We start from the raw sequence: 18,107 nt of genomic DNA on the forward strand, positions 1-18,107 counted from the left end.
GTTTCAAGGACCTACCAATGCCTAGTCTGAACTAATTTGCATACTTTAACAAAAAGAAAGCCGGTTTAATTAGCCACAAGCCCTGACACTGACTGGCAGTAGTCACCCATTCAAGTGCGACCCTAGTAACCATCTGGGGATAAGTAAAGTTTGGGCAGACACCTTGAGTCTCAATTGAAATATGTTAAATTCATTTAACACAGGCGGCAATGATGAGTGAAGTGAGGGCTTAAGCCATCGTAGGATATACGTTCATGTTAACAGCAAGGTGACATGCGCGACAGCAGTGCTCGGCGGGAATAATCATCCATTCAAACATAATTAAGTGGAGGCTGCGATAATCTGAGATTTCATAGAAATCCTAAACAATGATCTAAGTTTTTAAACAAATCATATAGAGACGGTTTATCCCTGGGTGCCTTTCCACACCATGCCACCGTGGGCATGTACAAAGCTCGTCAGGTGAAAGAAAGAGAGAAAATATAAGTTTGATAATGCAGTCTGTTCATTTCACTTATAAACGTTCATATAACTCTCAATTAAAGTGCGAACATCAACTTCGCCTCATATTGCCACCTGAATGCTGGATGCAGCTTGTTGTGTCAATAATGGGTGGAATGTAAAGATTAAAAATATGGAACGCTTCACGAATTTGCGTGTCATCCTTGCGCAGGGGCCATGCTAATCTTCTCTGTATCGTTCCAATTTTAGTATATGTACTGCGTTAGCAATACACTACAGTCTTGTGATTACGTCCTTTTATAGGGAGGAGATTTGGCTGGCTTTCCAAACACATGAACTATATATGCATGTTACCGTTCAGTGTAGCAACTTAATTCATGCACAACGATCAAACTAATTTCGGTTCTATGCGTACATTTTAGTGGTTTCTGGTTCTATTGTGGTAACACTCTCAAAAGCTTTAGGTAAATTATAAAGTCGTTTTAGACGTGTTTGGTATCATTAATAATCGACGGTGACGCAGAATGCGCGGAATTACATCACATCCGTCTGCAGCAAAAGCATATGATATGTAGAACGTTTACCAGACGACATATACGCGCTACCTAGCGTAAAACCGTCCAAGGGCAATTAACTCTAACTGTCATACTTTTAAATCGTTCACATGTGCATAGCTGTGTATCAATAACATGGAGGAATAGTTTTTGTTCAATACACAGCCAGTCGTAACAAGATGAAACTAGAATGACAAGATCATAATGTTCTGGTTGTGTGTGTGAAGCGAATAAGAAAAAAACCCCACTGTTTTCCTCAATTGATGTTCTATTTTTATATTAGTTATGAGGCCCCCGTAGGAGCTAACAAAAATTGCGCATGCCGCCCAGTGAAGGGCGTCAGCGCGGGGTATTGGGATTAGTTTTCAACTAGCAATAACCACGCCTCGGATGGACCTCATTGGCTATGGTACCGCCACTGCGCAAAGCTAATGTTATAACATGTTCATAAGAAGGTTGTTGTTTCAAGGACCTACCAATGCCTAGTCTGAACTAATTTGCATACTTTAACAAAAAGAAAGCCGGTTTAATTAGCCACAAGCCCTGACACTGACTGGCAGTAGTCACCCATTCAAGTGCGACCCTAGTAACCATCTGGGGATAAGTAAAGTTTGGGCAGACACCTTGAGTCTCAATTGAAATATGTTAAATTCATTTAACACAGGCGGCAATGATGAGTGAAGTGAGGGCTTAAGCCATCGTAGGATATACGTTCATGTTAACAGCAAGGTGACATGCGCGACAGCAGTGCTCGGCGGGAATAATCATCCATTCAAACATAATTAAGTGGAGGCTGCGATAATCTGAGATTTCATAGAAATCCTAAACAATGATCTAAGTTTTTAAACAAATCATATAGAGACGGTTTATCCCTGGGTGCCTTTCCACACCATGCCACCGTGGGCATGTACAAAGCTCGTCAGGTGAAAGAAAGAGAGAAAATATAAGTTTGATAATGCAGTCTGTTCATTTCACTTATAAACGTTCATATAACTCTCAATTAAAGTGCGAACATCAACTTCGCCTCATATTGCCACCTGAATGCTGGATGCAGCTTGTTGTGTCAATAATGGGTGGAATGTAAAGATTAAAAATATGGAACGCTTCACGAATTTGCGTGTCATCCTTGCGCAGGGGCCATGCTAATCTTCTCTGTATCGTTCCAATTTTAGTATATGTACTGCGTTAGCAATACACTACAGTCTTGTGATTACGTCCTTTTATAGGGAGGAGATTTGGCTGGCTTTCCAAACACATGAACTATATATGCATGTTACCGTTCAGTGTAGCAACTTAATTCATGCACAACGATCAAACTAATTTCGGTTCTATGCGTACATTTTAGTGGTTTCTGGTTCTATTGTGGTAACACTCTCAAAAGCTTTAGGTAAATTATAAAGTCGTTTTAGACGTGTTTGGTATCATTAATAATCGACGGTGACGCAGAATGCGCGGAATTACATCACATCCGTCTGCAGCAAAAGCATATGATATGTAGAACGTTTACCAGACGACATATACGCGCTACCTAGCGTAAAACCGTCCAAGGGCAATTAACTCTAACTGTCATACTTTTAAATCGTTCACATGTGCATAGCTGTGTATCAATAACATGGAGGAATAGTTTTTGTTCAATACACAGCCAGTCGTAACAAGATGAAACTAGAATGACAAGATCATAATGTTCTGGTTGTGTGTGTGAAGCGAATAAGAAAAAAACCCCACTGTTTTCCTCAATTGATGTTCTATTTTTATATTAGTTATGAGGCCCCCGTAGGAGCTAACAAAAATTGCGCATGCCGCCCAGTGAAGGGCGTCAGCGCGGGGTATTGGGATTAGTTTTCAACTAGCAATAACCACGCCTCGGATGGACCTCATTGGCTATGGTACCGCCACTGCGCAAAGCTAATGTTATAACATGTTCATAAGAAGGTTGTTGTTTCAAGGACCTACCAATGCCTAGTCTGAACTAATTTGCATACTTTAACAAAAAGAAAGCCGGTTTAATTAGCCACAAGCCCTGACACTGACTGGCAGTAGTCACCCATTCAAGTGCGACCCTAGTAACCATCTGGGGATAAGTAAAGTTTGGGCAGACACCTTGAGTCTCAATTGAAATATGTTAAATTCATTTAACACAGGCGGCAATGATGAGTGAAGTGAGGGCTTAAGCCATCGTAGGATATACGTTCATGTTAACAGCAAGGTGACATGCGCGACAGCAGTGCTCGGCGGGAATAATCATCCATTCAAACATAATTAAGTGGAGGCTGCGATAATCTGAGATTTCATAGAAATCCTAAACAATGATCTAAGTTTTTAAACAAATCATATAGAGACGGTTTATCCCTGGGTGCCTTTCCACACCATGCCACCGTGGGCATGTACAAAGCTCGTCAGGTGAAAGAAAGAGAGAAAATATAAGTTTGATAATGCAGTCTGTTCATTTCACTTATAAACGTTCATATAACTCTCAATTAAAGTGCGAACATCAACTTCGCCTCATATTGCCACCTGAATGCTGGATGCAGCTTGTTGTGTCAATAATGGGTGGAATGTAAAGATTAAAAATATGGAACGCTTCACGAATTTGCGTGTCATCCTTGCGCAGGGGCCATGCTAATCTTCTCTGTATCGTTCCAATTTTAGTATATGTACTGCGTTAGCAATACACTACAGTCTTGTGATTACGTCCTTTTATAGGGAGGAGATTTGGCTGGCTTTCCAAACACATGAACTATATATGCATGTTACCGTTCAGTGTAGCAACTTAATTCATGCACAACGATCAAACTAATTTCGGTTCTATGCGTACATTTTAGTGGTTTCTGGTTCTATTGTGGTAACACTCTCAAAAGCTTTAGGTAAATTATAAAGTCGTTTTAGACGTGTTTGGTATCATTAATAATCGACGGTGACGCAGAATGCGCGGAATTACATCACATCCGTCTGCAGCAAAAGCATATGATATGTAGAACGTTTACCAGACGACATATACGCGCTACCTAGCGTAAAACCGTCCAAGGGCAATTAACTCTAACTGTCATACTTTTAAATCGTTCACATGTGCATAGCTGTGTATCAATAACATGGAGGAATAGTTTTTGTTCAATACACAGCCAGTCGTAACAAGATGAAACTAGAATGACAAGATCATAATGTTCTGGTTGTGTGTGTGAAGCGAATAAGAAAAAACCCCCACTGTTTTCCTCAATTGATGTTCTATTTTTATATTAGTTATGAGGCCCCCGTAGGAGCTAACAAAAATTGCGCATGCCGCCCAGTGAAGGGCGTCAGCGCGGGGTATTGGGATTAGTTTTCAACTAGCAATAACCACGCCTCGGATGGACCTCATTGGCTATGGTACCGCCACTGCGCAAAGCTAATGTTATAACATGTTCATAAGAAGGTTGTTGTTTCAAGGACCTACCAATGCCTAGTCTGAACTAATTTGCATACTTTAACAAAAAGAAAGCCGGTTTAATTAGCCACAAGCCCTGACACTGACTGGCAGTAGTCACCCATTCAAGTGCGACCCTAGTAACCATCTGGGGATAAGTAAAGTTTGGGCAGACACCTTGAGTCTCAATTGAAATATGTTAAATTCATTTAACACAGGCGGCAATGATGAGTGAAGTGAGGGCTTAAGCCATCGTAGGATATACGTTCATGTTAACAGCAAGGTGACATGCGCGACAGCAGTGCTCGGCGGGAATAATCATCCATTCAAACATAATTAAGTGGAGGCTGCGATAATCTGAGATTTCATAGAAATCCTAAACAATGATCTAAGTTTTTAAACAAATCATATAGAGACGGTTTATCCCTGGGTGCCTTTCCACACCATGCCACCGTGGGCATGTACAAAGCTCGTCAGGTGAAAGAAAGAGAGAAAATATAAGTTTGATAATGCAGTCTGTTCATTTCACTTATAAACGTTCATATAACTCTCAATTAAAGTGCGAACATCAACTTCGCCTCATATTGCCACCTGAATGCTGGATGCAGCTTGTTGTGTCAATAATGGGTGGAATGTAAAGATTAAAAATATGGAACGCTTCACGAATTTGCGTGTCATCCTTGCGCAGGGGCCATGCTAATCTTCTCTGTATCGTTCCAATTTTAGTATATGTACTGCGTTAGCAATACACTACAGTCTTGTGATTACGTCCTTTTATAGGGAGGAGATTTGGCTGGCTTTCCAAACACATGAACTATATATGCATGTTACCGTTCAGTGTAGCAACTTAATTCATGCACAACGATCAAACTAATTTCGGTTCTATGCGTACATTTTAGTGGTTTCTGGTTCTATTGTGGTAACACTCTCAAAAGCTTTAGGTAAATTATAAAGTCGTTTTAGACGTGTTTGGTATCATTAATAATCGACGGTGACGCAGAATGCGCGGAATTACATCACATCCGTCTGCAGCAAAAGCATATGATATGTAGAACGTTTACCAGACGACATATACGCGCTACCTGGCGTAAAACCGTCCAAGGGCAATTAACTCTAACTGTCATACTTTTAAATCGTTCACATGTGCATAGCTGTGTATCCATAACATGGAGGAATAGTTTTTGTTCAATACACAGCCTGTCGTAACAAGATGAAACTAGAATGACAAGATCATAATGTTCGGGTTGTGTGTGTGAAGCGAATAAGAAAAAAAACCCCACTGTTTTCCTCAATTGAAGTTCTATTTTTATATTAGTTATGAGGCCCCCGTAGGAGCTAACAAAAATTGCGCATGCCGCCCAGTGAAGGGCGTCAGCGCGGGGTATTGGGATTAGTTTTCAACTAGCAATAACCACGCCTCGGATGGACCTCATTGGCTATGGTACCGCCACTGCGCAAAGCTAATGTTATAACATGTTCATAAGAAGGTTGTTGTTTCAAGGACCTACCAATGCCTAGTCTGAACTAATTTGCATACTTTAACAAAAAGAAAGCCGGTTTAATTAGCCACAAGCCCTGACACTGACTGGCAGTAGTCACCCATTCAAGTGCGACCCTAGTAACCATCTGGGGATAAGTAAAGTTTGGGCAGACACCTTGAGTCTCAATTGAAATATGTTAAATTCATTTAACACAGGCGGCAATGATGAGTGAAGTGAGGGCTTAAGCCATCGTAGGATATACGTTCATGTTAACAGCAAGGTGACATGCGCGACAGCAGTGCTCGGCGGGAATAATCATCCATTCAAACATAATTAAGTGGAGGCTGCGATAATCTGAGATTTCATAGAAATCCTAAACAATGATCTAAGTTTTTAAACAAATCATATAGAGACGGTTTATCCCTGGGTGCCTTTCCACACCATGCCACCGTGGGCATGTACAAAGCTCGTCAGGTGAAAGAAAGAGAGAAAATATAAGTTTGATAATGCAGTCTGTTCATTTCACTTATAAACGTTCATATAACTCTCAATTAAAGTGCGAACATCAACTTCGCCTCATATTGCCACCTGAATGCTGGATGCAGCTTGTTGTGTCAATAATGGGTGGAATGTAAAGATTAAAAATATGGAACGCTTCACGAATTTGCGTGTCATCCTTGCGCAGGGGCCATGCTAATCTTCTCTGTATCGTTCCAATTTTAGTATATGTACTGCGTTAGCAATACACTACAGTCTTGTGATTACGTCCTTTTATAGGGAGGAGATTTGGCTGGCTTTCCAAACACATGAACTATATATGCATGTTACCGTTCAGTGTAGCAACTTAATTCATGCACAACGATCAAACTAATTTCGGTTCTATGCGTACATTTTAGTGGTTTCTGGTTCTATTGTGGTAACACTCTCAAAAGCTTTAGGTAAATTATAAAGTCGTTTTAGACGTGTTTGGTATCATTAATAATCGACGGTGACGCAGAATGCGCGGAATTACATCACATCCGTCTGCAGCAAAAGCATATGATATGTAGAACGTTTACCAGACGACATATACGCGCTACCTAGCGTAAAACCGTCCAAGGGCAATTAACTCTAACTGTCATACTTTTAAATCGTTCACATGTGCATAGCTGTGTATCAATAACATGGAGGAATAGTTTTTGTTCAATACACAGCCAGTCGTAACAAGATGAAACTAGAATGACAAGATCATAATGTTCTGGTTGTGTGTGTGAAGCGAATAAGAAAAAAACCCCACTGTTTTCCTCAATTGATGTTCTATTTTTATATTAGTTATGAGGCCCCCGTAGGAGCTAACAAAAATTGCGCATGCCGCCCAGTGAAGGGCGTCAGCGCGGGGTATTGGGATTAGTTTTCAACTAGCAATAACCACGCCTCGGATGGACCTCATTGGCTATGGTACCGCCACTGCGCAAAGCTAATGTTATAACATGTTCATAAGAAGGTTGTTGTTTCAAGGACCTACCAATGCCTAGTCTGAACTAATTTGCATACTTTAACAAAAAGAAAGCCGGTTTAATTAGCCACAAGCCCTGACACTGACTGGCAGTAGTCACCCATTCAAGTGCGACCCTAGTAACCATCTGGGGATAAGTAAAGTTTGGGCAGACACCTTGAGTCTCAATTGAAATATGTTAAATTCATTTAACACAGGCGGCAATGATGAGTGAAGTGAGGGCTTAAGCCATCGTAGGATATACGTTCATGTTAACAGCAAGGTGACATGCGCGACAGCAGTGCTCGGCGGGAATAATCATCCATTCAAACATAATTAAGTGGAGGCTGCGATAATCTGAGATTTCATAGAAATCCTAAACAATGATCTAAGTTTTTAAACAAATCATATAGAGACGGTTTATCCCTGGGTGCCTTTCCACACCATGCCACCGTGGGCATGTACAAAGCTCGTCAGGTGAAAGAAAGAGAGAAAATATAAGTTTGATAATGCAGTCTGTTCATTTCACTTATAAACGTTCATATAACTCTCAATTAAAGTGCGAACATCAACTTCGCCTCATATTGCCACCTGAATGCTGGATGCAGCTTGTTGTGTCAATAATGGGTGGAATGTAAAGATTAAAAATATGGAACGCTTCACGAATTTGCGTGTCATCCTTGCGCAGGGGCCATGCTAATCTTCTCTGTATCGTTCCAATTTTAGTATATGTACTGCGTTAGCAATACACTACAGTCTTGTGATTACGTCCTTTTATAGGGAGGAGATTTGGCTGGCTTTCCAAACACATGAACTATATATGCATGTTACCGTTCAGTGTAGCAACTTAATTCATGCACAACGATCAAACTAATTTCGGTTCTATGCGTACATTTTAGTGGTTTCTGGTTCTATTGTGGTAACACTCTCAAAAGCTTTAGGTAAATTATAAAGTCGTTTTAGACGTGTTTGGTATCATTAATAATCGACGGTGACGCAGAATGCGCGGAATTACATCACATCCGTCTGCAGCAAAAGCATATGATATGTAGAACGTTTACCAGACGACATATACGCGCTACCTAGCGTAAAACCGTCCAAGGGCAATTAACTCTAACTGTCATACTTTTAAATCGTTCACATGTGCATAGCTGTGTATCAATAACATGGAGGAATAGTTTTTGTTCAATACACAGCCAGTCGTAACAAGATGAAACTAGAATGACAAGATCATAATGTTCTGGTTGTGTGTGTGAAGCGAATAAGAAAAAAACCCCACTGTTTTCCTCAATTGATGTTCTATTTTTATATTAGTTATGAGGCCCCCGTAGGAGCTAACAAAAATTGCGCATGCCGCCCAGTGAAGGGCGTCAGCGCGGGGTATTGGGATTAGTTTTCAACTAGCAATAACCACGCCTCGGATGGACCTCATTGGCTATGGTACCGCCACTGCGCAAAGCTAATGTTATAACATGTTCATAAGAAGGTTGTTGTTTCAAGGACCTACCAATGCCTAGTCTGAACTAATTTGCATACTTTAACAAAAAGAAAGCCGGTTTAATTAGCCACAAGCCCTGACACTGACTGGCAGTAGTCACCCATTCAAGTGCGACCCTAGTAACCATCTGGGGATAAGTAAAGTTTGGGCAGACACCTTGAGTCTCAATTGAAATATGTTAAATTCATTTAACACAGGCGGCAATGATGAGTGAAGTGAGGGCTTAAGCCATCGTAGGATATACGTTCATGTTAACAGCAAGGTGACATGCGCGACAGCAGTGCTCGGCGGGAATAATCATCCATTCAAACATAATTAAGTGGAGGCTGCGATAATCTGAGATTTCATAGAAATCCTAAACAATGATCTAAGTTTTTAAACAAATCATATAGAGACGGTTTATCCCTGGGTGCCTTTCCACACCATGCCACCGTGGGCATGTACAAAGCTCGTCAGGTGAAAGAAAGAGAGAAAATATAAGTTTGATAATGCAGTCTGTTCATTTCACTTATAAACGTTCATATAACTCTCAATTAAAGTGCGAACATCAACTTCGCCTCATATTGCCACCTGAATGCTGGATGCAGCTTGTTGTGTCAATAATGGGTGGAATGTAAAGATTAAAAATATGGAACGCTTCACGAATTTGCGTGTCATCCTTGCGCAGGGGCCATGCTAATCTTCTCTGTATCGTTCCAATTTTAGTATATGTACTGCGTTAGCAATACACTACAGTCTTGTGATTACGTCCTTTTATAGGGAGGAGATTTGGCTGGCTTTCCAAACACATGAACTATATATGCATGTTACCGTTCAGTGTAGCAACTTAATTCATGCACAACGATCAAACTAATTTCGGTTCTATGCGTACATTTTAGTGGTTTCTGGTTCTATTGTGGTAACACTCTCAAAAGCTTTAGGTAAATTATAAAGTCGTTTTAGACGTGTTTGGTATCATTAATAATCGACGGTGACGCAGAATGCGCGGAATTACATCACATCCGTCTGCAGCAAAAGCATATGATATGTAGAACGTTTACCAGACGACATATACGCGCTACCTGGCGTAAAACCGTCCAAGGGCAATTAACTCTAACTGTCATACTTTTAAATCGTTCACATGTGCATAGCTGTGTATCAATAACATGGAGGAATAGTTTTTGTTCAATACACAGCCTGTCGTAACAAGATGAAACTAGAATGACAAGATCATAATGTTCTGGTTGTGTGTGTGAAGCGAATAAGAAAAAAAAACCCACTGTTTTCCTCAATTGATGTTCTATTTTTATATTAGTTATGAGGCCCCCGTAGGAGCTAACAAAAATTGCGCATGCCGCCCAGTGAAGGGCGTCAGCGCGGGATATTGGGATTAGTTTTCAACTAGCAATAACCACGCCTCGGATGGACCTCATTGGCTATGGTACCGCCACTGCGCAAAGCTAATGTTATAACATGTTCATAAGAAGGTTGTTGTTTCAAGGACCTACCAATGCCTAGTCTGAACTAATTTGCATACTTTAACAAAAAGAAAGCCGGTTTAATTAGCCACAAGCCCTGACACTGACTGGCAGTAGTCACCCATTCAAGTGCGACCCTAGTAACCATCTGGGGATAAGTAAAGTTTGGGCAGACACCTTGAGTCTCAATTGAAATATGTTAAATTCATTTAACACAGGCGGCAATGATGAGTGAAGTGAGGGCTTAAGCCATCGTAGGATATACGTTCATGTTAACAGCAAGGTGACATGCGCGACAGCAGTGCTCGGCGGGAATAATCATCCATTCAAACATAATTAAGTGGAGGCTGCGATAATCTGAGATTTCATAGAAATCCTAAACAATGATCTAAGTTTTTAAACAAATCATATAGAGACGGTTTATCCCTGGGTGCCTTTCCACACCATGCCACCGTGGGCATGTACAAAGCTCGTCAGGTGAAAGAAAGAGAGAAAATATAAGTTTGATAATGCAGTCTGTTCATTTCACTTATAAACGTTCATATAACTCTCAATTAAAGTGCGAACATCAACTTCGCCTCATATTGCCACCTGAATGCTGGATGCAGCTTGTTGTGTCAATAATGGGTGGAATGTAAAGATTAAAAATATGGAACGCTTCACGAATTTGCGTGTCATCCTTGCGCAGGGGCCATGCTAATCTTCTCTGTATCGTTCCAATTTTAGTATATGTACTGCGTTAGCAATACACTACAGTCTTGTGATTACGTCCTTTTATAGGGAGGAGATTTGGCTGGCTTTCCAAACACATGAACTATATATGCATGTTACCGTTCAGTGTAGCAACTTAATTCATGCACAACGATCAAACTAATTTCGGTTCTATGCGTACATTTTAGTGGTTTCTGGTTCTATTGTGGTAACACTCTCAAAAGCTTTAGGTAAATTATAAAGTCGTTTTAGACGTGTTTGGTATCATTAATAATCGACGGTGACGCAGAATGCGCGGAATTACATCACATCCGTCTGCAGCAAAAGCATATGATATGTAGAACGTTTACCAGACGACATATACGCGCTACCTAGCGTAAAACCGTCCAAGGGCAATTAACTCTAACTGTCATACTTTTAAATCGTTCACATGTGCATAGCTGTGTATCAATAACATGGAGGAATAGTTTTTGTTCAATACACAGCCAGTCGTAACAAGATGAAACTAGAATGACAAGATCATAATGTTCTGGTTGTGTGTGTGAAGCGAATAAGAAAAAAACCCCACTGTTTTCCTCAATTGATGTTCTATTTTTATATTAGTTATGAGGCCCCCGTAGGAGCTAACAAAAATTGCGCATGCCGCCCAGTGAAGGGCGTCAGCGCGGGGTATTGGGATTAGTTTTCAACTAGCAATAACCACGCCTCGGATGGACCTCATTGGCTATGGTACCGCCACTGCGCAAAGCTAATGTTATAACATGTTCATAAGAAGGTTGTTGTTTCAAGGACCTACCAATGCCTAGTCTGAACTAATTTGCATACTTTAACAAAAAGAAAGCCGGTTTAATTAGCCACAAGCCCTGACACTGACTGGCAGTAGTCACCCATTCAAGTGCGACCCTAGTAACCATCTGGGGATAAGTAAAGTTTGGGCAGACACCTTGAGTCTCAATTGAAATATGTTAAATTCATTTAACACAGGCGGCAATGATGAGTGAAGTGAGGGCTTAAGCCATCGTAGGATATACGTTCATGTTAACAGCAAGGTGACATGCGCGACAGCAGTGCTCGGCGGGAATAATCATCCATTCAAACATAATTAAGTGGAGGCTGCGATAATCTGAGATTTCATAGAAATCCTAAACAATGATCTAAGTTTTTAAACAAATCATATAGAGACGGTTTATCCCTGGGTGCCTTTCCACACCATGCCACCGTGGGCATGTACAAAGCTCGTCAGGTGAAAGAAAGAGAGAAAATATAAGTTTGATAATGCAGTCTGTTCATTTCACTTATAAACGTTCATATAACTCTCAATTAAAGTGCGAACATCAACTTCGCCTCATATTGCCACCTGAATGCTGGATGCAGCTTGTTGTGTCAATAATGGGTGGAATGTAAAGATTAAAAATATGGAACGCTTCACGAATTTGCGTGTCATCCTTGCGCAGGGGCCATGCTAATCTTCTCTGTATCGTTCCAATTTTAGTATATGTACTGCGTTAGCAATACACTACAGTCTTGTGATTACGTCCTTTTATAGGGAGGAGATTTGGCTGGCTTTCCAAACACATGAACTATATATGCATGTTACCGTTCAGTGTAGCAACTTAATTCATGCACAACGATCAAACTAATTTCGGTTCTATGCGTACATTTTAGTGGTTTCTGGTTCTATTGTGGTAACACTCTCAAAAGCTTTAGGTAAATTATAAAGTCGTTTTAGACGTGTTTGGTATCATTAATAATCGACGGTGACGCAGAATGCGCGGAATTACATCACATCCGTCTGCAGCAAAAGCATATGATATGTAGAACGTTTACCAGACGACATATACGCGCTACCTAGCGTAAAACCGTCCAAGGGCAATTAACTCTAACTGTCATACTTTTAAATCGTTCACATGTGCATAGCTGTGTATCAATAACATGGAGGAATAGTTTTTGTTCAATACACAGCCAGTCGTAACAAGATGAAACTAGAATGACAAGATCATAATGTTCTGGTTGTGTGTGTGAAGCGAATAAGAAAAAAACCCCACTGTTTTCCTCAATTGATGTTCTATTTTTATATTAGTTATGAGGCCCCCGTAGGAGCTAACAAAAATTGCGCATGCCGCCCAGTGAAGGGCGTCAGCGCGGGGTATTGGGATTAGTTTTCAACTAGCAATAACCACGCCTCGGATGGACCTCATTGGCTATGGTACCGCCACTGCTCAAAGCTAATGTTATAACATGTTCATAAGAAGGTTGTTGTTTCAAGGACCTACCAATGCCTAGTCTGAACTAATTTGCATACTTTAACAAAAAGAAAGCCGGTTTAATTAGCCACAAGCCCTGACACTGACTGGCAGTAGTCACCCATTCAAGTGCGACCCTAGTAACCATCTGGGGATAAGTAAAGTTTGGGCAGACACCTTGAGTCTCAATTGAAATATGTTAAATTCATTTAACACAGGCGGCAATGATGAGTGAAGTGAGGGCTTAAGCCATCGTAGGATATACGTTCATGTTAACAGCAAGGTGACATGCGCGACAGCAGTGCTCGGCGGGAATAATCATCCATTCAAACATAATTAAGTGGAGGCTGCGATAATCTGAGATTTCATAGAAATCCTAAACAATGATCTAAGTTTTTAAACAAATCATATAGAGACGGTTTATCCCTGGGTGCCTTTCCACACCATGCCACCGTGGGCATGTACAAAGCTCGTCAGGTGAAAGAAAGAGAGAAAATATAAGTTTGATAATGCAGTCTGTTCATTTCACTTATAAACGTTCATATAACTCTCAATTAAAGTGCGAACATCAACTTCGCCTCATATTGCCACCTGAATGCTGGATGCAGCTTGTTGTGTCAATAATGGGTGGAATGTAAAGATTAAAAATATGGAACGCTTCACGAATTTGCGTGTCATCCTTGCGCAGGGGCCATGCTAATCTTCTCTGTATCGTTCCAATTTTAGTATATGTACTGCGTTAGCAATACACTACAGTCTTGTGATTACGTCCTTTTATAGGGAGGAGATTTGGCTGGCTTTCCAAACACATGAACTATATATGCATGTTACCGTTCAGTGTAGCAACTTAATTCATGCACAACGATCAAACTAATTTCGGTTCTATGCGTACATTTTAGTGGTTTCTGGTTCTATTGTGGTAACACTCTCAAAAGCTTTAGGTAAATTATAAAGTCGTTTTAGACGTGTTTGGTATCATTAATAATCGACGGTGACGCAGAATGCGCGGAATTACATCACATCCGTCTGCAGCAAAAGCATATGATATGTAGAACGTTTACCAGACGACATATACGCGCTACCTAGCGTAAAACCGTCCAAGGGCAATTAACTCTAACTGTCATACTTTTAAATCGTTCACATGTGCATAGCTGTGTATCAATAACATGGAGGAATAGTTTTTGTTCAATACACAGCCAGTCGTAACAAGATGAAACTAGAATGACAAGATCATAATGTTCTGGTTGTGTGTGTGAAGCGAATAAGAAAAAAACCCCACTGTTTTCCTCAATTGATGTTCTATTTTTATATTAGTTATGAGGCCCCCGTAGGAGCTAACAAAAATTGCGCATGCCGCCCAGTGAAGGGCGTCAGCGCGGGGTATTGGGATTAGTTTTCAACTAGCAATAACCACGCCTCGGATGGACCTCATTGGCTATGGTACCGCCACTGCGCAAAGCTAATGTTATAACATGTTCATAAGAAGGTTGTTGTTTCAAGGACCTACCAATGCCTAGTCTGAACTAATTTGCATACTTTAACAAAAAGAAAGCCGGTTTAATTAGCCACAAGCCCTGACACTGACTGGCAGTAGTCACCCATTCAAGTGCGACCCTAGTAACCATCTGGGGATAAGTAAAGTTTGGGCAGACACCTTGAGTCTCAATTGAAATATGTTAAATTCATTTAACACAGGCGGCAATGATGAGTGAAGTGAGGGCTTAAGCCATCGTAGGATATACGTTCATGTTAACAGCAAGGTGACATGCGCGACAGCAGTGCTCGGCGGGAATAATCATCCATTCAAACATAATTAAGTGGAGGCTGCGATAATCTGAGATTTCATAGAAATCCTAAACAATGATCTAAGTTTTTAAACAAATCATATAGAGACGGTTTATCCCTGGGTGCCTTTCCACACCATGCCACCGTGGGCATGTACAAAGCTCGTCAGGTGAAAGAAAGAGAGAAAATATAAGTTTGATAATGCAGTCTGTTCATTTCACTTATAAACGTTCATATAACTCTCAATTAAAGTGCGAACATCAACTTCGCCTCATATTGCCACCTGAATGCTGGATGCAGCTTGTTGTGTCAATAATGGGTGGAATGTAAAGATTAAAAATATGGAACGCTTCACGAATTTGCGTGTCATCCTTGCGCAGGGGCCATGCTAATCTTCTCTGTATCGTTCCAATTTTAGTATATGTACTGCGTTAGCAATACACTACAGTCTTGTGATTACGTCCTTTTATAGGGAGGAGATTTGGCTGGCTTTCCAAACACATGAACTATATATGCATGTTACCGTTCAGTGTAGCAACTTAATTCATGCACAACGATCAAACTAATTTCGGTTCTATGCGTACATTTTAGTGGTTTCTGGTTCTATTGTGGTAACACTCTCAAAAGCTTTAGGTAAATTATAAAGTCGTTTTAGACGTGTTTGGTATCATTAATAATCGACGGTGACGCAGAATGCGCGGAATTAAATCACATCCGTCTGCAGCAAAAGCATATGATATGTAGAACGTTTACCAGACGACATATACGCGCTACCTGGCGTAAAACCGTCCAAGGGCAATTAACTCTAACTGTCATACTTTTAAATCGTTCACATGTGCATAGCTGTGTATCAATAACATGGAGGAATAGTTTTTGTTCAATACACAGCCAGTCGTAACAAGATGAAACTAGAATGACAAGATCATAATGTTCGGGTTGTGTGTGTGAAGCGAATAAGAAAAAAAACCCACTGTTTTACTCAATTGAAGTTCTATTTTTATATTAGTTATGAGGCCCCCGTAGGAGCTAACAAAAATTGCGCATGCCGCCCAGTGAAGGGCGTCAGCGCGGGGTATTGGGATTAGTTTTCAACTAGCAATAACCACGCCTCGGATGGACCTCATTGGCTATGGTACCGCCACTGCGCAAAGCTAATGTTATAACATGTTCATAAGAAGGTTGTTGTTTCAAGGACCTACCAATGCCTAGTCTGAACTAATTTGCATACTTTAACAAAAAGAAAGCCGGTTTAATTAGCCACAAGCCCTGACACTGACTGGCAGTAGTCACCCATTCAAGTGCGACCCTAGTAACCATCTGGGGATAAGTAAAGTTTGGGCAGACACCTTGAGTCTCAATTGAAATATGTTAAATTCATTTAACACAGGCGGCAATGATGAGTGAAGTGAGGGCTTAAGCCATCGTAGGATATACGTTCATGTTAACAGCAAGGTGACATGCGCGACAGCAGTGCTCGGCGGGAATAATCATCCATTCAAACATAATTAAGTGGAGGCTGCGATAATCTGAGATTTCATAGAAATCCTAAACAATGATCTAAGTTTTTAAACAAATCATATAGAGACGGTTTATCCCTGGGTGCCTTTCCACACCATGCCACCGTGGGCATGTACAAAGCTCGTCAGGTGAAAGAAAGAGAGAAAATATAAGTTTGATAATGCAGTCTGTTCATTTCACTTATAAACGTTCATATAACTCTCAATTAAAGTGCGAACATCAACTTCGCCTCATATTGCCACCTGAATGCTGGATGCAGCTTGTTGTGTCAATAATGGGTGGAATGTAAAGATTAAAAATATGGAACGCTTCACGAATTTGCGTGTCATCCTTGCGCAGGGGCCATGCTAATCTTCTCTGTATCGTTCCAATTTTAGTATATGTACTGCGTTAGCAATACACTACAGTCTTGTGATTACGTCCTTTTATAGGGAGGAGATTTGGCTGGCTTTCCAAACACATGAACTATATATGCATGTTACCGTTCAGTGTAGCAACTTAATTCATGCACAACGATCAAACTAATTTCGGTTCTATGCGTACATTTTAGTGGTTTCTGGTTCTATTGTGGTAACACTCTCAAAAGCTTTAGGTAAATTATAAAGTCGTTTTAGACGTGTTTGGTATCATTAATAATCGACGGTGACGCAGAATGCGCGGAATTACATCACATCCGTCTGCAGCAAAAGCATATGATATGTAGAACGTTTACCAGACGACATATACGCGCTACCTGGCGTAAAACCGTCCAAGGGCAATTAACTCTAACTGTCATACTTTTAAATCGTTCACATGTGCATAGCTGTGTATCAATAACATGGAGGAATAGTTTTTGTTCAATACACAGCCAGTCGTAACAAGATGAAACTAGAATGACAAGATCATAATGTTCGGGTTGTGTGTGTGAAGCGAATAAGAAAAAAAACCCACTGTTTTACTCAATTGAAGTTCTATTTTTATATTAGTTATGAGGCCCCCGTAGGAGCTAACAAAAATTGCGCATGCCGCCCAGTGAAGGGCGTCAGCGCGGGGTATTGGGATTAGTTTTCAACTAGCAATAACCACGCCTCGGATGGACCTCATTGGCTATGGTACCGCCACTGCGCAAAGCTAATGTTATAACATGTTCATAAGAAGGTTGTTGTTTCAAGGACCTACCAATGCCTAGTCTGAACTAATTTGCATACTTTAACAAAAAGAAAGCCGGTTTAATTAGCCACAAGCCCTGACACTGACTGGCAGTAGTCACCCATTCAAGTGCGACCCTAGTAACCATCTGGGGATAAGTAAAGTTTGGGCAGACACCTTGAGTCTCAATTGAAATATGTTAAATTCATTTAACACAGGCGGCAATGATGAGTGAAGTGAGGGCTTAAGCCATCGTAGGATATACGTTCATGTTAACAGCAAGGTGACATGCGCGACAGCAGTGCTCGGCGGGAATAATCATCCATTCAAACATAATTAAGTGGAGGCTGCGATAATCTGAGATTTCATAGAAATCCTAAACAATGATCTAAGTTT

General features: G+C 40.7%; 24 non-coding genes across 24 annotated transcripts; all 24 read right to left on the reverse strand.

Annotated features, from left to right (window-relative positions):
• Positions 1–628: 628 nt before the first annotated feature.
• Positions 629–734, reverse strand: LOC125382193. Its single transcript, XR_007222404.1, has one exon. It is a non-coding gene; the product is annotated as a U6 spliceosomal RNA (small nuclear RNA).
• A 573-nt stretch (positions 735–1,307) lies between these two features.
• LOC125382171 lies at positions 1,308–1,446 on the reverse strand. The gene has a single exon (XR_007222383.1). It is a non-coding gene; the product is annotated as a U4 spliceosomal RNA (small nuclear RNA).
• A 659-nt stretch (positions 1,447–2,105) lies between these two features.
• On the reverse strand, positions 2,106–2,211 carry LOC125382194. The gene has a single exon (XR_007222405.1). It is a non-coding gene; the product is annotated as a U6 spliceosomal RNA (small nuclear RNA).
• Positions 2,212–2,784: 573 nt separating this feature from the next.
• LOC125382181 lies at positions 2,785–2,923 on the reverse strand. Its single transcript, XR_007222393.1, has one exon. It is a non-coding gene; the product is annotated as a U4 spliceosomal RNA (small nuclear RNA).
• A 659-nt stretch (positions 2,924–3,582) lies between these two features.
• Positions 3,583–3,688, reverse strand: LOC125382195. The gene has a single exon (XR_007222406.1). It is a non-coding gene; the product is annotated as a U6 spliceosomal RNA (small nuclear RNA).
• Positions 3,689–4,261: 573 nt separating this feature from the next.
• Positions 4,262–4,400, reverse strand: LOC125382187. The gene has a single exon (XR_007222398.1). It is a non-coding gene; the product is annotated as a U4 spliceosomal RNA (small nuclear RNA).
• Positions 4,401–5,059: 659 nt separating this feature from the next.
• LOC125382196 lies at positions 5,060–5,165 on the reverse strand. Its single transcript, XR_007222407.1, has one exon. It is a non-coding gene; the product is annotated as a U6 spliceosomal RNA (small nuclear RNA).
• Positions 5,166–5,739: 574 nt separating this feature from the next.
• Positions 5,740–5,878, reverse strand: LOC125382198. Its single transcript, XR_007222409.1, has one exon. It is a non-coding gene; the product is annotated as a U4 spliceosomal RNA (small nuclear RNA).
• A 659-nt stretch (positions 5,879–6,537) lies between these two features.
• LOC125382197 lies at positions 6,538–6,643 on the reverse strand. The gene has a single exon (XR_007222408.1). It is a non-coding gene; the product is annotated as a U6 spliceosomal RNA (small nuclear RNA).
• Positions 6,644–7,216: 573 nt separating this feature from the next.
• Positions 7,217–7,355, reverse strand: LOC125382209. The gene has a single exon (XR_007222420.1). It is a non-coding gene; the product is annotated as a U4 spliceosomal RNA (small nuclear RNA).
• Positions 7,356–8,014: 659 nt separating this feature from the next.
• LOC125382199 lies at positions 8,015–8,120 on the reverse strand. The gene has a single exon (XR_007222410.1). It is a non-coding gene; the product is annotated as a U6 spliceosomal RNA (small nuclear RNA).
• A 573-nt stretch (positions 8,121–8,693) lies between these two features.
• Positions 8,694–8,832, reverse strand: LOC125382220. The gene has a single exon (XR_007222431.1). It is a non-coding gene; the product is annotated as a U4 spliceosomal RNA (small nuclear RNA).
• Positions 8,833–9,491: 659 nt separating this feature from the next.
• LOC125382200 lies at positions 9,492–9,597 on the reverse strand. The gene has a single exon (XR_007222411.1). It is a non-coding gene; the product is annotated as a U6 spliceosomal RNA (small nuclear RNA).
• A 574-nt stretch (positions 9,598–10,171) lies between these two features.
• Positions 10,172–10,310, reverse strand: LOC125382278. The gene has a single exon (XR_007222496.1). It is a non-coding gene; the product is annotated as a U4 spliceosomal RNA (small nuclear RNA).
• Positions 10,311–10,969: 659 nt separating this feature from the next.
• LOC125382201 lies at positions 10,970–11,075 on the reverse strand. The gene has a single exon (XR_007222412.1). It is a non-coding gene; the product is annotated as a U6 spliceosomal RNA (small nuclear RNA).
• A 573-nt stretch (positions 11,076–11,648) lies between these two features.
• LOC125382231 lies at positions 11,649–11,787 on the reverse strand. The gene has a single exon (XR_007222442.1). It is a non-coding gene; the product is annotated as a U4 spliceosomal RNA (small nuclear RNA).
• A 659-nt stretch (positions 11,788–12,446) lies between these two features.
• On the reverse strand, positions 12,447–12,552 carry LOC125382202. Its single transcript, XR_007222413.1, has one exon. It is a non-coding gene; the product is annotated as a U6 spliceosomal RNA (small nuclear RNA).
• Positions 12,553–13,125: 573 nt separating this feature from the next.
• Positions 13,126–13,264, reverse strand: LOC125382166. The gene has a single exon (XR_007222378.1). It is a non-coding gene; the product is annotated as a U4 spliceosomal RNA (small nuclear RNA).
• Positions 13,265–13,923: 659 nt separating this feature from the next.
• On the reverse strand, positions 13,924–14,029 carry LOC125382203. The gene has a single exon (XR_007222414.1). It is a non-coding gene; the product is annotated as a U6 spliceosomal RNA (small nuclear RNA).
• A 573-nt stretch (positions 14,030–14,602) lies between these two features.
• Positions 14,603–14,741, reverse strand: LOC125382241. The gene has a single exon (XR_007222452.1). It is a non-coding gene; the product is annotated as a U4 spliceosomal RNA (small nuclear RNA).
• Positions 14,742–15,400: 659 nt separating this feature from the next.
• LOC125382204 lies at positions 15,401–15,506 on the reverse strand. Its single transcript, XR_007222415.1, has one exon. It is a non-coding gene; the product is annotated as a U6 spliceosomal RNA (small nuclear RNA).
• Positions 15,507–16,079: 573 nt separating this feature from the next.
• On the reverse strand, positions 16,080–16,218 carry LOC125382247. Its single transcript, XR_007222459.1, has one exon. It is a non-coding gene; the product is annotated as a U4 spliceosomal RNA (small nuclear RNA).
• Positions 16,219–16,877: 659 nt separating this feature from the next.
• Positions 16,878–16,983, reverse strand: LOC125382205. Its single transcript, XR_007222416.1, has one exon. It is a non-coding gene; the product is annotated as a U6 spliceosomal RNA (small nuclear RNA).
• A 573-nt stretch (positions 16,984–17,556) lies between these two features.
• On the reverse strand, positions 17,557–17,695 carry LOC125382249. Its single transcript, XR_007222463.1, has one exon. It is a non-coding gene; the product is annotated as a U4 spliceosomal RNA (small nuclear RNA).
• Between the last annotated feature and the right edge of the window lie 412 nt (positions 17,696–18,107).

This window comes from Haliotis rufescens, unplaced genomic scaffold (genome assembly GCF_023055435.1).
Source record: "Haliotis rufescens isolate VD_foot unplaced genomic scaffold, xgHalRufe1.0.p SCAF_2, whole genome shotgun sequence".
Taxonomy (NCBI): domain Eukaryota; kingdom Metazoa; phylum Mollusca; class Gastropoda; order Lepetellida; family Haliotidae; genus Haliotis; species Haliotis rufescens.